Source organism: Epinephelus fuscoguttatus, linkage group LG23 (assembly GCF_011397635.1).
Source record: "Epinephelus fuscoguttatus linkage group LG23, E.fuscoguttatus.final_Chr_v1".
Classification (NCBI taxonomy): domain Eukaryota; kingdom Metazoa; phylum Chordata; class Actinopteri; order Perciformes; family Serranidae; genus Epinephelus; species Epinephelus fuscoguttatus.
The window spans coordinates 26,860,502-26,880,533 of NC_064774.1; the positions used below are offsets into that span (position 1 = coordinate 26,860,502).

The window sequence follows — 20,032 nt, forward strand, 5'->3', positions numbered from 1 at the left end:
TACATATAGTTATTTCTTACTTTATTGCTACCTAGTTCTATTTTATTGCCTATTGTACTGTTGTTGTTTTTTCATATTATTTCATAATATATATATATATATATATATATATATATATATATATATATATATATATATATAGATATATATATATTAAAAATAATTTTCATAATATTTGAAAATGTGTTTTTGTGTATTTTCTGTGTGCAGCATGGAGGGGGCTACAAGTGCATTTCATATGCAATGGCCTATTTTACACAACTTATGTTAATAAGTTATTTCTCAATGTTTGAATGAGCTACTCTTCAAACATGCTATCAGCTGTTTCAGTATAGTGTTTGAGCTGCTGATGTTGTCACACAAGTTGAAGCTTTATACTTTACGCAAGCATTTGTGAAAAAGACAAATAGGATACATCATGTTGGTACTTGCTAAGCTTGTATGTAAAGAACATTTAAGCATTTTAGAAACATTTTAACTGACTGCATATTCTGTGATCATTTCATGAACTATAGGTTTGGTCCACAACAGACAATGTGGTGCAAACTGTGTTTAGAGTTTTGAAAATGTGACTACAGATTGGGCAAAAGGATGTTAATGATTGAAAAAACAAACAAACAAACAAACAAACAAAACTAAGCCTAAATGTCCATATAACGATTAGGCCATTCAAAATGTCCATCACAATATCCCACAAACCAAAGGTGATGTCTACAAATTGCTTGTTTCATCAGACCAACACTCAAAAATTTAAAATACATTCAGTTTACAATAACATGGGACAAATAAAAGCCACATATTGTCGCAGTCTTAAGCATATTTGGTTGAAAGATGACTTAAACAATTAATTTATTGTCAAAAGTTCAATATAACCTAAACATGTACAACTCCCATAAGGAGACTTACAAACAATAATCATAATATTGATAATAAACCATCAGTGCCACACCCACTCACACTAAAAAAAATCATGTCCCATTTAAATCCTAATCCAGAACTGTTGATGAATGGCCTTAATTTGCATGTTCACACCATGGAAAGAATTTCTAAATGAAAGCAAACTGAAGCATTTACTTTTGAAGCTACGAAAGAAACCATATTTCATTCATATCCAAGAAGATTTGAGATTCAACAGTTTTATTGGAGCAATAATTAAGAAGTTGATAAATTAGTTTCATCAGTTTGTTTTTAAGATACACTGTAATAACTGATTTCCCCCACAGGATGGCACTACAGCTCGTTTTAAATCATAAATGCTGTCAGGGTCTGTCCTAATAACACCCTGTCTGCAGTTCATCCTCACAAATAATAATTAATTTGTAAGTCTGAAACAGAAATAGGTCTGTCACTTAATTTATGTTCCTTTCTTGGCAGTCTGAGGCAAACACAGATTATAAAATGAGGACTGATCCAGAGATGACATAGCCTGGTTCCAGACCATAGACCCCGCCCACTCAACAGAGTAGGCTTGCATCTCTGGTCTGGCATACTGCAATGAATTTGCGATTTATCTCGTCCAAACGATGGACGGACCAATGAACGCCGGGGGTGGGGGCGGGTCTAGCGATTAGCCAATCAGGGCCACGCTGATGTCAAACTGTATGCCGGTGGGTAACTGGTGAGGATTAGGGGGAATCGAGAATGGTTCCAACTGGTTCAATTCATCGACATCATTAGCCTTTATGCTTAACAATTCCCTTATCGATTCTTTTCATTACGCCGAATCTTTACGTCAATGACGCACGTCACACTGGTCAGTCAGCAGTACGTTCAACAACAAAGAAGACGTAATGGTGGAGAGACAGAAGCGGTCAAAAGCTTGGTTTCACTTCATCAAAAAAGACTCATGACATTCACTCATCACAACAGCATGACGTGCAATTTATGCAGCACCGTGATTACATGCAAGGGTGGAAACACCACCAGTGCTACACTGATTTGTTTTCCACTACAGGGCTCTACTGTGCAAGCATTTTAACATTACTCGCATTTGCGACTAAATAGTTTTGTGCGAGCAAAATAAATCATTCAGCACACTGTGCGAGTCCAGATTTCAACCAGCAGCAGAAACGAAAGGGGAACCCTGCCGGTTGTGGGTTGAACGGGGGTCACAGACACAGACACAGACAGGAATACGTATTCCTGTCAACTACGACGGCCATAGTGCTCCGCGCCGCAAGATAACAGCTTACTGGCGACCAAGAAGCCCAGCTCCAGGTCCAATAATTTCCTCTTCTTGGTGTCATGACTGCCAGCTGAACACAGGTATGTGACGTGTCAGAGGAGAAACGAGCCGTTCACATTTCCACAAACCTCACCGCACTTTAGGGACTGTTCTTTACCTGTCAGGGGAGGAGGGTGGCTGGTTGATTTTTATTTTATTTGTTTATTTTATTTTGATCCCCCCTATGTTAATCACTTATTGATGCTGTTTTTGAAGTATGAATAAGTCAATAAGTAATTTATTCCATTGAAATATCATTGATGTATTATAGAAAAGTGATTTATCTTTTTATAAATGACAAAAGGCACATCTGCCACTTTCACTGGTATCTTACCGTGGGTCCCAATTTTGGTACCGTGACAACACTAACAGATTCTGTAACGTTATTTGACGTAGATGAAAAGTTTACCACTCTGGAAGGCAGCGCATTGCTCTGTGCAGAGCACTCAGAGGGGAAAGGTGGGAATAATGGGGTGGATCAAACCATTTTTTCAACCAAGTACTGTATGGTTTTGACACTTTTCTAGCTTGTTAAAAAAGGACATACAGTAAAAAAAATAAATAAATAAATAAAAATCTCTCAAATTTTGGGGTTGCTGGGATTCAATTTAGGGGTGCTTCAGCACCCCCAAAAATGGGCTAAAAACATCTATGAAGAAAAAAAAGGCCACGAGCACGAGGTTAAAATCCATTCATGAGTTAAATATCATTTTTCATGCCATTTTGTTCATTTTGTCTCATGTTGCCCATTATCACGTGGGCATCCTGTAGCATCATGATTCCTCACCAGGAAAGTGACTGTAGCAGAAATTCATCTTCATTGCAGCCCCGACACAACAGAGGGCCTAAGATGCTGTAGTTAGCGTTTGCTATTTTCCAATGAATATATCATCTTAAAATTTGTAAAAAATAGTTGAAGTTTTTAGTTCAAGCTTTATCAAACGTTTATTTTGAAATCTATCTCGTAATCCAACTGAACACCTGATGAATTCAGAGTATCTATGGAAACATCTCAGAGGCTGAGAGCACTGATAAAAGCCAGCTAACTAATGTAGTGGTGGTGTAGGGAGGTGGCCTGTGATTCATGGTCACGACTTCCAAACTGAGACAGTAAACGCAAAGTGCAGCCAGTGAAATGTTGGCTCACTTCACATGTAGCAGTGTTTACATGTAGCCACTAAATCACATGTGGGACAGACGTGAGGGCTTTGATACCATAAGATGCCTCATAGAGTAATGAGATCACACAGGTGGTCCGTCTTTTTCCTTCCACACACTGTGTTGCATTGTGGTTTCGGCGGTTGCGTTGACCTTACGGTGATGTGATGTAGCAGTGAAGAGTTTCATGTTCTAACCAGGTGAGAGGTGTACTTTCAGACTCTGAGCGTGTGTGTGTTTAACAGTGGAAGCAGATCTGATGTATGTGGACACACACTTAGCCTCGTCTGTGTTACAAAGTTACTCACTGCAGCCCTGTATTTGGGTTTATTCTTATTTCAACATGCCCAAACAACTGCAGTCAGCCAAGCTAATCAAAGTGACTCCAAATCACTGAAGCTAATTAGAGATCATGTGTCAGGTCAGTGGTGCATGGACGCACATGGTCAATACCCCACAATGGCAAAGAGTGACACACACACACTCACATAAATCTCCAGCTTGGTCTTAATTGCGAAGTTGCACCTGTTGTCTTGTTTTTACATTCTTTGTTGAATTCAGAAACCCAAGACTTGAGATGAAGAAAAATGTTAAATAATGGAATTTTAAAAAAGATGATTATTAAAAAAAAGTATAGCAAAATGATATAAATAAATGAGGTGATGATATTTCTGTTTACTTTAGAAGTTATTATACACTGTATGCTGTGATTCTGATCTGGGAAACATTAAAGACATTCATAGCCAGTCTCATGATTTTGTGTCTTTATTGAACCAGTGAACAGAGGTAAGTAAATGTTTACAACACCACATATAGAATGAATGATATTTTTAATTCCTTTAAAATGTAAATATTTGGAATCTGATCATTTACAGAAACAAAAAACAGGGATTCAAACTTCTGAGTTTAAATAAAGATCACAAATACTAAATTTGCTTTAAACAAACTTTGTGTCATGTATACATTTTGACAAAAGAATGTTCTCGATCACTGAGAATTCGGACACATCATGTCCTAGCAGAAAAGCTGTAAAATTATAACAAGACAGTAAGTCTGTGAAACATTTTTTAAGGGTTTTTTTTATTATGAAATTAATGTAATTTATGAAATATTTTGATCTGCTCCTTTTTAAAAAACAAAAACAAAAAAAAAAAACTTCTAAACTGGCCCTGTGCAACCAAACACTCATGTCTCAGGCAAGAAATTTGCTCCCTCAAATCAATAAGAAATGGGATAAAAGTCTTCAAAATCTAGAGCTAACAGTTCATACTGATGACATCAGTGTAAAATGTAAGGAGCACAGAGCAAGAATTCAAGAAGGGACTGACAGCTGGAGAGGAAGGCCCAAGACAGACTTAAGTAAGTAAGTAAAATGTACTACTATAATGTATTTATATATATATATATATATATATATAAATATATATATATATATATATATATATATATGTTCACCCTTTAATGATGTGTCCAAGTTTTTTGTCAACTCTCAAATTTACATACACATCCTAAGGACTCCTGTCTCACTTCCTGGTGTCCAAAAAGGTGGGAATGCTGCTCAAGTACTGGTAAGCTTTCTATGTTTTGATAAATTCATTACATAATATTGCTATCATAACATGTCAACTTTGAAGCCCTTCGAAATCAAAACTAAAAAATAAATGTGGTTTCAAAATTAGTATTTTGATTAGCATTAGGAGAACACTCAGCAAATTTGAAAAATAAAAAGGCTACTCTGTACAACTGCAGTGAAATTATTAAATATATAACTTTTTGCCAACTCTGTCAGATCTTACCTCTGACATCAATTATGCTATTCAAGACAAAATTAAATGACTGGCAGGTTGGCCCATTACAAGGTTTAAAAATCAAGACTTTGTTCGTGTCAGATATATTTTCAGAGCCTAATTGAAGACTAGAAATCAAAAACCCCCAAAAGTAAGGTTCTATCCAAGTTCTCAAGAATGAGTCTCATAAAGAGGGAAGACATTTTAATTGATTAAACAAAGTAAATATGTGACATCAGATACTTCATAGAAATGTAAAAATAAAAATAGTATTAAGCAAAAATATTACATAAACTGAAAATGTATTTGTCACCAGATATTTAATTAAGATAAAAACGAAGATATTCCAGATTTCAAGGTAAGGAAATTACATGCTCTTCTCATGTAGATAAGGAAAAATCATTGTCATGTATAATCTACATGTTGACATTGACACTGAGTGATCTTTTAATACATTGAAAATGTAAATATTTTGTATAAGATACTTCTGAGAAACAAAAACAAATCTATTCTCACTTTTGATTAAACAATCACATATCATACTTAATTATGACAATACCACATAAAGACTGAGTGGTGTTTAAACAAGGAAAAGTCAAATATTTTGCATCAGATACTTCACAAAAAAGAGATTTTAAAGTCTGAGTTAAAGATAAACTTAAAAACGTATATACTGTATGTAGAACCAGGTACTTAATTAAAATAAAAGAAAGACATTCCAAATTTTGAGTTACGAAAATTACATATCGCACTCAATTCAATAAGACCCACATGTTGACTTTGAAACTGCGTGATCTTTTAATACATTGAAAATGTAAATATTTTACATTAGAAACCTATTAGAAACAAAAAACAATCTATTTTAATTTTTGAGTAAACAATCACATACCATACTTAATTATGACAATACCACATAAAGACTGAGTGGTGTTTAAAAAAGGAAAAAGTCAAATATTTTGCATCAGATACTTCACAAAAAAATAGATTTTAAAGTCTGAGTTAAAATGATACCAGGTACCTAATTTAAATAAAACAAAGACATTCTAAATTTTGAGTTATGAAAACAACATATTACATTCAATTAGATAAGACTCTGATGTTGACATTGAAACTGGGTGATTTTTTAATACATTGACATTGTGAATAATTAGCATTAGGTACTTCACTGAAACAAAAATCAAGCAGACACTAACTATGAGTAAACAACAGCATCTCATACTTGAACAGATTTTTCAAAGTGTCCTACTATGACAATATCACATAAAGACTGAGGGGTGATTTAAAAAAGAAAATAAATTTGACATCAGATACTTCACAGAAACAAAAACACTCAATGAAAGATATAATATCGCATTTGATTAACTGTGTACATCTTTTCAGCGGCAGTGACATTCATCTGTCACACATGAAGCATGTTTAGTGTGATCTCAGGTAAAAGTGAGCACTAATGATTTGCAGTGATTTTCTTATATTTTCCTATTTCAAGCCTCAGTGGTAAAATATATCTGAGCACTGACAATATCTTTAACCTTGTCATCTTGTATATACAGTGTTACTGATTGTCTTCAGTATCGTTCAGAACACATAAGATCAAAAGATCCATGTGAGGAAAGTGAATGTATATGAGGAGGATGTACACCTCTGTAACCACAATGTCGTTTCTCACTTGATGTTAAAGGACTCTTTGATGCTTGCCTCTGCTTGCTTACATGTAATACCTTTCCAGCTGGCAGGAATATCGGCAGGCTTTGCATCATATTCTTTGGCAAACTTATCATTGAACCTTTCCAGTACATATTTCCAGTAGTCTGATGCCTGGAGGCTTGCTTCTGGAACAATTTTCCAGTCAGGGAAAATTTCTTTGTAACGCTTGTAAGGGTGCCGTTGACCATTGGTAGCATTGCAGCGAAAACAAATGTCAGTGAGCACAGAGGAACTGCATATGTCAATGGCAAGTTTATTGGTCCCACTCCACCTATATGAACCCAGACCATCTGGCCGATGTAGTGACGTCCAGTGCTCAGTGTGGGTTTTTTCTCCTGCCTCACAAGGTGCTTTGCAGAATGGACACTGTTTACCACATCCAATCAGTTTGGTGAAAAGCTCACTCTGAGGATTCACATTGAGTTTTCTTAATTTCATTTGGATGTTTGTTTCTTTAAACTCTTCTCTAAGAGCTTCTGCCATGTCCTTCAGACAGTCAGTGAGCCAGTGAGCAAACTGTTCTGGGTTGGCATTGTTCAGGATCATGAAAGCACCAAGAGCATCCTGGGAAATGACCAGTTTATCACTAAGCTCCTGACAGACATCTTCAACAAATGTCTTCAAGTTGCAACTCTTTTTGGTTTTAGCTTTGTTGATAGCATTAGTTATGTTCCTGATGCTTGACTGAACATGTTTATCCTCAAGCTCAAACATGGTAGACCCTTTTGAGAAGCGTTCTACTATTTGGTCGAGGATCCATTTCTTTACATAATACTCATATGAGCCAATGTAGCTCAGATAGCTTTCAAAGTCATCCTTTGTGAGCAAATCCAGTAAAATTGTATACTGGAGGTATATTCGTGTGCTGAACTGCTGGCTTGTCATCATTTCACCAATGATATCAGGACCCAAGGAACGCTTGACAAAGTCTTCGACTGCAGGCTTCAGGCAGCAGTTTGTGAATTCTTCTGCCTTCTTCTGGCACTGGTCTTGATTATGGAACACATCTTTAAAATCAGCGCGAAACTTAGCTTTGTTTTCATTCAGACACCTGTAGGGATCATTCTCATGTATGAAATCTTCATGCATTTTCTGAAACTGTCTGGCTGCATCTCCACAGATGTGCTGTTTCAGAGAAACTTCAAACTCAATCTCTGTCTTCACTTCCTTATTGTTTTGCAGCTTCTCGTCAATCATGTGGAGGATCTCCTGAATGTAAGTGTCATGGTAATTGCTTTTTCTTCCCACTTTTCCAGTCACAAACTGTTTGCAATCTGCTATGATACTGTCAGCCACTTGATGTACAGCCTTTATGTGATCTTCAGTGTTGAAGAACTTGTGTTTCAACTGGTCGAAAGAGCCTTCTGCAGTATATTTGAAAGGAACAAGTCCACATTCCGTCAGGCTTTTTTCACTTAACAACCGACAGACATGGCTTCCCTTACGTCTTAGATTTTCTCTCAGGTAGTGGTACACCCTTGCAAAGACATCAGCAGGCTTTTGCTTAGAGAAGGAGAGTTCCTTCACCATTCTGACCACCATTCAGCTCTCCATTTCTCGTCGAAGGGTCTTTGCACTGTTTGCGAAGTCTTCTCTGTATCCTTCAACTAGATAGACGTGACCCTCTGTTTGCTTGAAGTACTGTGACAAATTGTCAAGAAGCTTTGTCTCCCATTCCGTCAGCACTGTGCACGCTTCACTTTTCAAATGGTCAAGAAATTGTTTCATATCAGGTTTCTCAGATTCCACAGCAAATATGCCAAAATTGGAAATTCTTGTCTCAGCATTTGTAACCCATGTGTACATTTCTTTTTTGAATTCCCATTCCCATTTGTTGAATTCTGTGCACAGCCTCATGTATGCATCAGCCACCAGGCTGTTTCTGAAGATGAAGTTTTCATGCTTTACTGCATTCCACAGGCTTTTCATCCACTCTGTAAACTCCAAGATATTATTAGCAGATGACTCACAACGTCCCAAAATTTGGATGACATTTTTCTTGAGCTCATATACAGCTTCGCTGTACCCTGCATTGACTGGTGCCATTGGTGGGTTTCCATTCCACAGTCCAGGAATGTACCAGTTCCCAGTGTCTGGACTGTACTCCATCACATCACTGAAGCTCATGCTCTCCTCTTTCTTTTCCATTTTGGCTGCTGCCTGGGTCATCTCATTTAACTGCTGCAAGAGCAGTTTCCTGTCTCGTAAGTTCTTCTCATGAGCTGAAACATCCGACACATTCTGGTGGACAAACTGACATTTGGGCTTTTTGCCCACCTCTGTCATCCTGAGAAAAGCATGCACAACTATTTGTAGGATGTCTTTCATTTCTGTTGAATTCTCCATTGCGATATTGATGATGGTGATATCACTCAGCCCCACAACAAGTGTTGCAAGCTCATTGTCGTGCTCATGGCTATTATCCAGTTGTGCAAGCTCTGGTGACTTTAAGCCCTCAGTGTCAATGATCACCATGAAGTCACAGTTCAGGACTTTTTGAACATCTTCATTGATCCTGATGAGCAACATAAAGGCACCTCGAGTGCATCGACCACTGCTGACTGCAAACTGCACTCCAAACATGGTGTTGAGGAGAGTAGACTTTCCTGTGCTCTGAACTCCAAGAACTGTGACCACCAGTATCTTGTTCTTAGGAGACACCAAGCCATTGAGCTGAGAGAGGACGTCACTCACCCATCTGAGAGGTATGTTGGAGGCATCTCCATCTACAAGCTCAAGGGGAAATCCATCAAGTAACAATTCTGCACATAGTTTGGGCAGATGTTGTAACTGTTTACATGATGGGTCTGTTTCTGGAAGAGACAGTGAAGCCTCATAGATCTGACCCATTTCACGGAAGAAGTGTTCAGTCCCCAGTGAGCTGTTGGAGAGTTGTCTGTCAATTTCTTTGATCTCCTCTTTGTTCTCAGAACTTTTGCATTTCTTTTTGTACTGATCTCGGAGGCCAGACAGTTTTTCTCGAGATATGTTATCAAGGTTCATTCGCATCCATTTCAGGAAATAGCACCTCTCTATCCCTGGGCTTGATATTGCGGTGATAAAACATGTCATTGCATTTGACATGTCACAAGAGTTCTGTTTATCCCTAAGTTCTGTTTTCTGTATCTCAAGGTCACTTTTGTAGTTTTCTATGTTCTGGGACCCAACATTTCGAAGCCGAAATTGTTCCTTCTCTAAGCGAGTCAGTTCCTTCCATATTTGGCCTTGCAAGGGTAGCTGAGTGTCTTTGTATTTAAGGATGTCTTGAATTTCTGCAGTAATGGCATCTGCATTTTTCTTGGCAGTCTGGCACTCTGCAGAGTCTTCATCAACCAAGATTCCCAGTTCATGGCCAATGTCAGCCATCTGCTCAATTTGCATCTTCATCTTTGAGTTCTCAACTACATTGTTGACTGTTCTCTGCAAGTTTTTGACAAAGTCTGCATCATTCATCTGCTTCTTCTTTATAAGGATGTTATTGTTCTTCAAGCCTAACTTGGTTGCTACCTTTTTTAAGGCATCTTTACTGGAGCTATTGATTTGATGGTTACCTACCAAAAAGATCTGTGCCTTGTGGTGTTGGTTGGTGAGCAGCTCGCACTCAGAGTCCAAATTGTCAAAGAACACAAAAACTGCTGCTGATGTCTGACACAAAAAAGAAAATTGTGTTTAAAACGAGGTAATGTCTCCACGAAGATTAGCTACAGCTACTGGCTCACTGAAAATATCCATGTTTTTGTTCCCACAAGGAAGGTACCAAGTCATTTCAACCAGTCCATTGGATATTCTCCTTGGACTGTCGCCACACTCCATGTTACAGTGAACAAATGTATCACGGTACTGCTGAGAATTGCTCAGAAGCTTATTGAGGATCTCTGACTTGGACAGGGAGCACTCACCCAGTCTCACAAAAGATATCATTGGAAGTTCAGAGAGAACAATTCTTTGTTCAATGAAGCCCTTGGACTCTGAAAGTGACTGAGGTCTGTACTTTTTAACGATGTCTCTCATGGCCCAAAGCATGAGTGTGCACTGCTTTGTGTCACAATTGGGAAGCAACAGAGGCACAGAAAACTGACACATAGACATTTTGAGTGCCATTTCCTGTTGTACAAAAGCATCAGAACACAGAAAGAGAGCAGTGATTATGTCAAGGGGGTTTAACATGTCACCTGAATGTTGGCTGTCGAACCTATCATCAATATTTAACTCTGTATTCCCTGACCTGAGAACATCACAGTTTGACTCACACGCATGTACATTTCATATTCCTAGCTGTCACATTAACCATCATCAGTTTCTTCAGAAAATAACAGAGTAACACTCTTCTTATCAATCTGTAGTACTGTGCTCAGTGATAGCTTCTCTGTGTAGTGCTGCTCCAACCCCAGATCTTTTAATAACATCTCCAGGTCTATCTCTGAGGACATAAAGATGTTTATTTTAAACCAATCATGAGTGATAAGAGACAAACATGGATCAAAAGTTAATTTACGTGTGCATGCATGCCAAAATGGTCACACAGTGCACAATTTTGCACAATTTTTGTGTTTGAACTGAAGGAACCTACAAACGTCCATGTAACCAAGTAGAAACAGAGTTTCCTATTTTATTAAGAAATAATTTAATTTAATTTAATTTAATTTAAGACTTATTCATTATTTTATTCTCATATTACTTGCTGGTTCACCAAACTATGTTTTTTTTAATTATGTGGTTGATTTATTTGCCTGTCAAGATTACTTAATTGTTATCTGCCAAATCACGCAGTAATGCAATACTATAGGAGGGAAGAAGCAAGTCCCAAAATTAGTGTGAGCCGTAGCTGTATTGTTTATTTTGTAATTAATTTGGTATTTTTGAATAAATTTAATATCATTGTTATCCTATTAAACAAGGTTGGTTATAAACAGTGTTCATGAAGATGTTAAAATGTTAAAATGTTAAAAGGTGAAGATAAAATCTATAACCTCAACACAGATTTTAAGGTGTAAGAGAATTCATTTTGAATTGTATTTCAGTTCATGATTTAAAAACAATCATATAAGAATTCATCGTTTAAGATTTGTAATCACAATTAATGATTAAAAGATTTAGTCATCATAATTTCATGATTAAAAATCTAAAAACAATTCATAATTCATTTAATATGGATTAAAAACATTCCATGAAGTGATGTGAGTTGAAGCTATTGCTATTACAGGACTATGTCATATAGTAATAACTTTTTCTGAGAAAATTGAATTAATCTGACACAGGGCCATAAGTGATTGAAATGTTATGACTGTAAACAACAACTGTTTTATATTGTTATGCAGGCTAGGTTTTTGATACCACTGGAAACTTTCTTGGATTCTGGAAACTGGAACCAAGGGGGATGGCGAGCTACTGGGAAATCTGATTGCTTCATTCAGCAGAGAGGGAACTCATCCATTCCTTCTTCCTTGCACATGTTCACCAGCGTGGTAGGATCTGACATGACACGATCCATGATGTAGATTTATTACAAATACCTAGGGTGCACCCAGAAGATCAAAAGACACTGACTGATACTTACAGGAACTTCAATAAACTCTTCGACTAAACTTAAAGGATCCATCTGACAAAACTATACAACTTGACTGAAAGAACCTGAACTGAACTCTGAATTGAAGTTGAACTTTATTGCACTTTGATATCCCAATTGAGTTGAAATGTTGATGTTGATGGGCTCAAGAAAATGTATTTTCTTTTCATAGAGATGCCGGCTGCCAAGTTGTAAACTTCATTTTATTTTAATTTTTTTTTTATTATTTTTTTTTTTTTTACAATGTTTTGAATGTAAGGTTTTATATAACTATACCTGGGTCTGTGTTTCTCCTTCCTGACTATTACACAACACAGCATTTACCTCCACAAATATAGACACTGGTCCACTAGCCAACAAAATCAAAGCTTACTTTTGGTCCTCAACCACTAGCAGGTCAGCAGGGTACGGTTACATCCATAAAACTATTTCTGTGGTTGTTGTCTTGTGTGCACAATAATTGGACTCCACCCCTGGTCAATTCAATTGATTGGCCATAATTTAGAAAATCTTATTTGGAAGCCATGAGGTTCAAAGACCTGCCCGCAAAGCTCAAAGACAGGATTGTGTCAAAGCACCTGTAGGTCTGGGGATGGCTTAAAATTTCTGCTGCATTGAAGATTCCTAAGAGCACAGTGACCTCCAACATTCTTACATGCAAGTTTGGATTAACCAGGAATCTTAGAGCTTGCTGCCCAGCCAAAGTGAGCAATAGGGGTGAAAGGCCCTGGTAGAACCCGATCGTCACTGTAGCTGAGCTCCAGTGGTTTTTCATGGAGACTGGAGAAACTACCAGAAGGACCAATATCCCTTCAACACAACACTGATCTTGACTTTGTGGCCAGACAGGAGCCTCCTCTCCTCACGTTAGTGAAAGATATGAAAGCCTGCTTGAAGTTTGCAAAAAAGCATGGACTCAATTCTAAGCGTCACATCTGGAGGAAACCAGGCACAACTCATCACCTGTGCGCTACCATTCCCACCTTGACACATGTTGGCAGTGGTGGACTGGGAGAAAAAAAACCCTGCCCTGGCATGTTGGCCCAGAACGGCACACCACAATTGTTCACACAAATGTGAGATCACATAAGCATATATAAGAAACACAAAAAACACTGTCAGATAAACTGAACACTGATCATCTTGTTACAATGCAATGTTCTGCTGGTAAATCTTGCATCCTGACATTCATGTGGATGCCACCTACCTACTGTAAAATACTCCATCCACCCAAACACCACTGCACACCAAGTATCCTCCCTCATGGCAATGACAGTCCCAGTGGCTGGTGAACCAGGTTTGCTGCAGTTCAACATTTAAAGTACTGCACGTGTATTATTAAAATGCAAATAAACAACCTAGCCAACAAAAAAGAAAATAAGATAAAAAAAAGCTTTAATTTGCTTTCAGTTACATGTTGTGTGTTATAATAATCATATAAATCAATAATCAATCAAAAAAGAATTACAAATTAACTTGTTCAGAAGAATAAACAATAAAATAATAGATGACACCGTAAAGTAATAATAAAATGTACAAATTAACTTTCTAATTGAACTAGGGATACACTGATTTTGAAATTCTGCGTCAATACTGATACCATTGTTTAAAATAACAATTTCAGGAATAGCCAATACCGATATTTCTATATTGGTGTTTGCTTTTTGTTGTTATTCATTCTTCTTTTGTGCCACGGAAACACAGAAAGTTACACTGTAAAAAATAAATGAACAGTTTTAAAGTCATTCAGCCCTTCAATACACTACCTTTAAATGAGCACAAATTCAATCATACAATTTATTGAACAATCTTTAAAATAACCTTCTTTCACATGAAAAACATCTTTTAAAAAAATAAGGAAAAAACCTTTTTACTATATTTGACACATCATAAGTCCCTCACTAATAAATATTTCATAGTGCTGTGTAAAGCTGTGTAGAGCTCCAGACACAATCATAACTGCATGGACAAGCAAGTTCATCTCTGCATCCATCTTAGTGTCGGAGGAGGCACCAAGGCAAGCATGGAGGGATCAAACATCAGCTAAGAGCCATATGTTCACTGCTGAGCATCATGCTAGCCAACATGAAGGCGTTGGATAATAAACTTGATGATCTTCATGTGTTCATGGCATATCAGCAGTGCTTAATTTGAGCCGGAACGTACTGGAACGCACCAGGATCTTTTCAGAAAAGGCCCTGGTGCGTTCCGTAACTAATTTGCATGGGTCTAGAACTTTTCACATCTAAAAACTACATGCAGTTGGCTGATGTCACTAGTGTTGCAGGGTATTCTGGTAATGGTACTAAAACTAAAGTCCTATTGCAAGAGGGTGAGTGTCCATGCGCCGTCCAATAACGGTGCGCGCTGGTCAATAACGGCGCACGCTGGCCACCTGGCACTCAATATGCTGCTGTAGTGGTTTGTTTTCCAGACATGTGAGTATGTCTGAGCAGTGAAAGTTATTTATTTATTTATTTTTTACTTGTTGGCAGTGATCTGTTTTCCACAGAGCTCTACGTGCAAGCATTTTACTCGCGACTAAAAATAGTTTTGTGCCAGCAAAATAAATCATTCAGCACGCTGTGCGAGTCCAGATTTCAACCAGCAGCAGAAACGAAAGGCGAATCCTGCCAGTTGTGGTTGAACGGGGGTCACAGACAGGATACGGAGGCTCATAGTGATCCGCGCCGCAACATAACGACTTACCGGCGACAGAGAGTCCGACTCCAGGTCCAGTAATTTCCTCTTTCGTTGGCGTCATGACTGCCCAGTAGTACCTGGACAGCCGAGCCGTGGCGGCACACAGGTATGTGACGTGTCAGAGGAGAAACGAGCCGTTCACATTTCTCTCTTTGTGTCAGTAACGGCCCACAAACCTCACGGCACTTTAGGGACTGTTCTTTACTTATGGAGGGACTGTTCTTTACTTGTCAGGGAAGGAGGGTGGCTGGTTGATTTTATTTATTTATTTATTTTATTTTGATCCCCCCTATGTTAATCACTTATTGGTGCTGCTTTTGAAGTATGAATAAGTCAATAAGTAATTTATTTCTTTGAAATATCACTGATGTATTATAGAAAAGTGATTTATCTTTTTATAAATGACAAAAGGCACATCTGCCTCATTTTTGCTGTGGAACAGTGATACTACTCAGAACCATGATACTTTCACTGGTATCGTACCGTGGGTCCCAATTTTGGTACCGTGACAACACTAGATGTCACAACCATTCCATTCGGAGTCGTGCAGTGAGGCGGCTCGGGTGCCACTTTTGGGAGTGGCCCAAAGTGTTCCCCTACTTCTGATTTTACAAATTAAGCCCTGCATATCAGTTTCCAGCAGGATATCAGAAACTGTAATGTGCTTTGCCTCACCGAAACTTGGCCATATCCTGAAATACTGGACAGCACCATTCAACCAGAGGACTCTGTTTCCATATATTAATGTGACAGAGCAGCGGACTCCAGGAAAAAAAGGAGAGGAGGTGTATGCTTTATGGACTCTTTCAGGGACGACGTCACAATGATGTCAGTTTGTTAGCTGGAGGCAAAACATGACTTTCCACCACAGGGCTGTGGTCTACATAGGAGTCTTAAAATGTCATCTTAGGGGCGTCGGTGGCTTAGTGGTAGAGCAAGTACCCCATGTACAAGGCTGTTGCCGCAGCGGCCCGGGTTCGACTCCAGCCTGTGGCCCTTTGCTGCATGTCACTCCCTCTCTCTCTCTCTCTCTCTCTCTCTCTCTCTGTCTCCCCCTTTCATGCTTGGCTGTCCTAGAGCTTAGATTCTCTGCCCGAGCCCGAGCCCAGCCTGAGCCGGCCCAGCCCTGCCCGCAGTCAGATATGACCTTTTTGGGTTTTTTTTTTAAAGCTATGATTTGATAATGAAATGTTATAGGCTATGTATTATAAAAAGTAAAATTAAACCACACTTTGTATGACACATAAAGTTACAACAAAGTTAGTTACAATGTTGCAACGGTTAGGCCACACCCTGCCTTTCTGAAACCCCGCCTTTCCGAAAATAGACCTCCATTCTTTGTCATAGCGGGATTTCCCATTTTTTCTAAAGGCCCTGCTTTTCCGAATATTGGGGACAACCCCTCCATTCCGAAATCCCACTGCAGGGAAATGTTAAAAAGTGATCCGTTCATCCCCGCCCTCCCCATAAATGAAGACAGTGACATATTTTCAATAAAAAAACAATGAGTTGAACGTTCATTTCAAGCTTTTGTAGTAGGCTACAGCTTATTTCAGAATTGTGCGGTGTTTGATATAGAAAACTGAGAAATATGGACTTGAAAATCAAGAGTCGGGGTGGTTCAGAATAGAGGGCTGTCCTCTGTTGGAACATTGTGCGCGCACAGCCTTTCACCACCTGGATCCTAAAATTAACACCTGTTTTATTACATAATCATGCTTCAGTGTTGCGCCATTCATTAAGATCCTATATTTCTGTCATTCAAATAACAAGAATTGAGGTTTAATACTCTTAATTGTAACAGCCAACTTATTGAAAAATGTCAGGTTTAAATCAGGCTTGGGGCCATAATTACAGTTAATTGGACGGGCTGGGCCAGTTCGGACATAATGTGCACGGGCTCAGGCCGGGTCGGGCTGGATTTTTTGGGCCCGATCTAAGCTCTAGTCTGTCCTATCCATTAAAGGCTTAAAAATGCCCAAAAATATCTTTAAAAAAAATGTCATCTTAAAGCTATAGTTGGTAATCCTGTTCAGAAACACTTTTTATTATACATCCTGAGAGTAGTCAATACATAATGTGTTCAGAAAAAGGAATGAAAAAAACTGACCTCTGTGGCAGCTGCAGGCCTGTAAAAACTCTGACCAATCCCTGCCATTCGGTGCGAATGGAAAGAACCAATCGGATGCAATAACTTACTCCTGAACACCAGCAAAACTTAAGAGACGATAGTGGACCTTGGAAGGAGGCAGCCAAGAAACTATGCTCCCCTTAATACTGTATGACCGTGTCTTCGGTGGAGAGGGTGGATAGCTTCAAATGCCTTGGTGCCCACATCACTGGGAGCCTGACCTGGGCACTGCATACAGACTCAGTGGTGAGAAAAGCAAGACAGAGACTGTTTTACCTGTGGAAATTCCAGGTATCCCCTCAAATGCTGAGGAATTTCTACTCCTCATCAAGAGCATTCTGATGAGGAGAATCACTACCTGGTATGGAAATTGCACCCAACAGGACTATAAGGCCCTGCAAAGAATTGTTCTTTCAGCTGAGCACACCATAGGTGCTGCTCTACCCTGCATAAAGGATGGTTATACCAGACAAAATATGCAAAAATAAGGTCAGGAGAATAATTAAAGATCCCAGCCACCCGAATAACTGCCTTTCAACCCTGCTGAGGTTTGGAAGAAGGTACCGGTTACACCAGACAGCACTGAGAGGCCCAGGAAGCGCTTCTTCTCTCAGGCAACAGGGATACTGAATGATGATCCTGCCTGATCCTAAACACTGACATGTGTTTTATTACTACCACTACAACATATTGCTGAAACTGACAACTATTACATTTTACTGACATCATGTTTTAGGATTTCATGCAATTGACTGACTGACTGACTGACAATTTCTGGCTTTACATCGTCATTGATGATTTCAGTTGCTCTCACTTTTTTCAGTGCTATCCCATGAAAAATTATGTCATCGCAAATATTATAGTCCTGACAAGATCTCATCAGGAAAAACTCACTGCGTAAACTCAATGTTTAATTTTTGTTTTGTTTTGTTTTATAAGGATGTTTGTCTTTTACTCACTTGAGTGTGTAGGCTCATGGATTATGTTTTGCGCTCCTGGGGTTAAGAAATTTATGCCCGTTGTCTCTGGCACATTTTCTTCGTCCCTGCAACGAATCCCGATGCAGCTCTCCTCTTCACCAGCAGGAGACACTAGCTGGCTGCTGACATGACAGACTGTTGTCTTCAAAGGAGGACAGGGCACTGTGGAAATAACAATAATAATGATTTCACTTAGAATTACTTTCTGTACAGACTGCACACCATTTAGTGCCTCTGTGCTCAACATTAGATTGTGTAAAGCTGACCTTTATCACTTGCATCAGTCTGCTGACAGTCACTTGCTGGCAGACCATGGTGTTGATGGAGAGTCCTCTGCCTCAGTGCACTTACTGATTTGCTTGATAAATGACAAACATATAATGCAATGGAATGAATCAACTCTCTTACCCATACAGTTTTACTATTAAATTTTATGTATCTATTGGAGATGTAGGAACCAGCTGTTTACCTCCATTGTGAGAACATACTGTCATCCCACACTCACTCCAGGTTATTCAAAGAGCTTCTCACTGAAAGGAATGAGAGATACTGTATATCTGAAGCTTTATTCCCCTATAGACTATAGTAGTATACATTTCCCACAATGTTTTAAATACTATGCAGCCTACGTGACAGCACGATTTTACCAATCACAATAATAATGTATACCAGTCGTGTTTAAGACCCTCACCTCCATCCCTTTCACATGACTGGTTCTTACCAATACAAAACATCTACATCATACAAAAAAGAACAAACAGCATGTCAACAGAATGCATTGTGTCATGTACTGACTCAACTTTTTATGCTTGCTTGGGAAGATTACCTCACAAACCAACACCCCAGCTCTTTGTCCTCAGCCCATGAAAACAAGGAAGTTGCTTAGTGGTCCTTTCAGTGAATACTTGAAAATTTTCTTTTTCCAACAATAAGGGAGGCTGGTCACGCAAGACTACAATAACATGAGAGTTAGAGCAAAGTGTATATTTTGTCTAATACATACTATGAACCAGTATAACAGCATAGATTCCGGTCCTGTTGGCTACTTTGCAATAATGATTCCATGGACCATAGCACCATTTGAACACCTGCTAACATCATTTAGGAGATTCTGAATAAATGCACATAAAGCATTAACTTCACCACAATAATGGCAATAATACTTTGTTTAGTATTTCAGACAAGATTTATCAATCAATGATAAATTACTCATCCTGACCAGGTTTGGCTATATAACTGTATCTTGTGAGATAATTGGATTTCTATATAGTGAATGTCTCTCAACTACTTATCAGGTCCTCCCATTAGGTGTATAACAGAAAAATTACTTACATAAGAATCATATAACAACCCACCTTTGAGGAAGAGATGTGAGCATGGCAGTGTTGCATTTTCTTATCCAGGACTTTCCTTTGGTATGCAGTGTTCATGGGTAAACGATGTGTTCAGAGGATAACGCGCCACACCTCACAGTTTGTGCCAATGCAGCCCTGCAGTGCAGACTTCTCCTTTTATACTGCTGGAATAGTCACTTTCATTTTTGGTTTACAGACAAAGTTTTACGGTCAGGTGATGTCTTGAAAACGAGGATTATGTTTACAATAAATCATCAAAAAATTAATAAATAGATAAAATCCATCTCAGATCCCTTGATACACAAGGTAATTTTCTCTTCTGTGCTGCAAAATTACAAAAGTTTGTTAGGAAATCACTGTTGAAGCCATGAGAATCAGTGTTTGTTACATATAGTTATTTCTTACTTTATTGCTACCTAGTTCT

At 38.5% G+C, this 20,032-nt stretch overlaps 1 pseudogene; it reads right to left on the minus strand.

Moving 5' to 3' along the window:
• Positions 1 to 4,855: 4,855 nt before the first annotated feature.
• LOC125883885 (up-regulator of cell proliferation-like) lies at positions 4,856 to 19,834 on the minus strand (annotated as a pseudogene).
• Positions 19,835 to 20,032: the final 198 nt, after the last annotated feature.